Source organism: Giraffa tippelskirchi, chromosome X, assembly GCF_054371585.1.
Source record: "Giraffa tippelskirchi isolate mGirTip1 chromosome X, T2T-mGirTip1v1.2.pri, whole genome shotgun sequence".
Classification (NCBI taxonomy): Eukaryota; Metazoa; Chordata; class Mammalia; order Artiodactyla; family Giraffidae; genus Giraffa; species Giraffa tippelskirchi.
The window spans coordinates 43,160,247-43,162,677 of record NC_137289.1 but is presented as its reverse complement, the minus strand read 5'-3'; the positions used below and the strand labels follow the sequence as shown (position 1 = coordinate 43,162,677).

The 2,431-nt window shown below is 56.6% G+C and overlaps 1 long non-coding RNA gene across 1 annotated transcript; it reads right to left on the bottom strand.

The window, feature by feature from the left end:
• Positions 1-205: 205 nt before the first annotated feature.
• LOC145537119 (uncharacterized) lies at positions 206-816 on the bottom strand. The gene is made up of 2 exons (XR_014076227.1): positions 734-816; positions 206-513 (listed from the first exon to the last, which is right to left on the bottom strand). It is a non-coding gene; the product is annotated as an uncharacterized LOC145537119 (long non-coding RNA).
• Positions 817-2,431: the final 1,615 nt, after the last annotated feature.

Below are 2,431 nucleotides of genomic sequence, written 5' to 3'. Positions count from 1 at the left end.
CCTTATCATTGTTGTTCAGTCACTGAGTCATGTCTGACTCTCTGCGACCCCATGGACTGCAGCACACCAGCCTTCCCTGTCCCTTCACTATCTCTCGGAGTTTGCTAAAAACTCACGTCCATTCAGTCGGTGAGGCCATCCAACCATCTCTTCCTCTACCCCTTATCATTTGCTGGTTTAAGTGACAAATGAGGGGAGACTGACATTTTGTTACCGTGCCTGCCTCCCGAGACAGGCCTGGAGGTACCTGAGCAACACAGCTTTTATTTAAGGTGAGTCTGAAGGCAAAGCATGGGGGACGAGGGGCGAGGGCGGGGGTCCAGTGCTGGCGTGCAGGCTCCGCCTCTGCTCCCCATGCCTCCGTCTATGATTCTGTTCAGCCAGAAGGAGCCCCGCGAGCTATGTGAAGAGAAACAGCTGCTCCTCCTTGTCCTTGTCCATCAGCTCGTGCTTGGACTGCTCCTCGGTCTTCAGGGCAGGTGGCTGAGACTGGCACACTAGCCTCTTGCCCCGCTGAGGGGAGAGGACGCCGTGAGCCTGCACCCTGGCCTCAAGGTGGGTACTGAACCCTAACCCTAACCGCAAACCCTAACCCAACCCCTAACCCCTAACCCTAACCCTTTCTAGGACCTTGACACCACCTCTGACGGCTTCGTGGCGTCTTTCCTCTCTAGGACCGGACGCCACCTCTCACTGATCCCAGACGTCTTTCCTCTCTAGGACGGGACGCCACCTCTCACTGATCCCAGACGTCTTTCCTATCTAGGATGTGACAGCACCCGTCAAGACTCCAGTCTTTCCTCTCCAGGCCGGGTCGCCGCCTCTTATGGCTCCGTAGCGTATTTCCTCCCTAGGACCGGACACCGCCTCTCAGAGCTCCATGAAATCTTTCCTCTCTAGGACATGATGCCGCCTCTCAGTGGTCCCTCACGTCTTCCTCTCTAGGACCTGACGCCGCCTCTCACTGATCCCTGAGGTATTCCTCTCTAGGACCTGAGGCCACCTCTCACTGATCCCTGACAACGTTCCTCTCTAGAACGTGACACGGCCTCTCACATCTCCGTGCTATCTTTCCTCTCTAGGACATGACGCCGCCTCTCACTGATCCAGGAGGTCGTCCTCTCTAGGACCGGACGCCGCCTATCACTGATCCCAGACGTCTTTCCTCTCTAGGACCGAACGCTGCATCTCACTGATCCCTGACGTATTCCTCTCTAGGACATGACGCCCCCTCTCACTGATCCCTGAGGTCGTCCTCTCTAGGACGGGACGCCGCCTCTCACTGATCCCAGACGTCTTTCCTCTCTAGGAGTGGACGCCGCCTCTCACTGATCCCTGACGTCGTCCTCTCTAGGATGTGACACCGCCTCTCACTGCTCCAGTCTTTCCTCTCCAGGACGGGACGCCGCCTCTTATGGCTCCGTAGCGTGTTTCCTCCCTAGGACCGGATGCCGCCTCTCACTGATTCCTGACGTCTTTCCTCTCTAGGAAGTGATGCCGCCTCTCAGTGATCCCTGACGTCGTTCCTCTCTAAAACGTGACGCCGCTTCTCACATATCCGTGATAGCTTTTCTTTCTAGGACCGGGCGCCGCCTCTCAATGATCCTTGAGGTCGGTCCTCTCTAAAACGTAACGCCGCATCTCACAGCTCCGTGATATCTTTCCTTTCTAGGCCCTGACGCCGCCTCTCACTGATCCCTGAGGTCGTCCTCTCTAGGACCGGACGCCACCTCTCACTGATCCCAGACGTCTGTCCTCTCTAGGACTGGACGTCGTCCTCTCTAGGACGTGACGCCACCTCTCACTGATCCCAGACGTCTTTCCTATCTAGGATGTGACAGCACCTCTCACGACTCCAGTCTTTCCTCTCCAGGCCAGGTCGCCGCCTCTTATGGCTCCATAGCGTATTTCCTCCCTAGGACTGGACACCGCTTGTCACTGATCCCTGACGTCTTTCCTCTCCAGTATTGGACACCGCCTCTGACGGCTCTGTGACGTCTTTCCGTGACGTCTCTCCTGTCTAGGACCTGGGGCCGCCTCTCATTGGTCCTTGAGGTCTTCCTCTCTAGGACTTGAGGCCGCCTCTCACTCATCCCTGACGTCGTTCCTCTCTAGAACGTGACACCGCCTCTCACATCTCCGTGCTATTTTTCCTCTCTAGGACATGACGCCGCCTCTCACTGATCCCTGAGGTCGTCCTCTCTAGAACGTGACGCCGCCTCTCACTGATCCCTGATGTCATTCCTCTCTAAAACGTGATGCCGCATCTCACATATCCGTGACATCTTTCCTCTCTAGGACGTGACGCCACCTCTCACTGATCCCAGACGTCTTTCCTCTCTAGGACTGGACGCCGCCTCTCACTGATCCCAGACGTCTTTCCTCTCTAGGACTTGTCGCTGCCTCTTACTGATCTGAGGTCGTCCTCTCT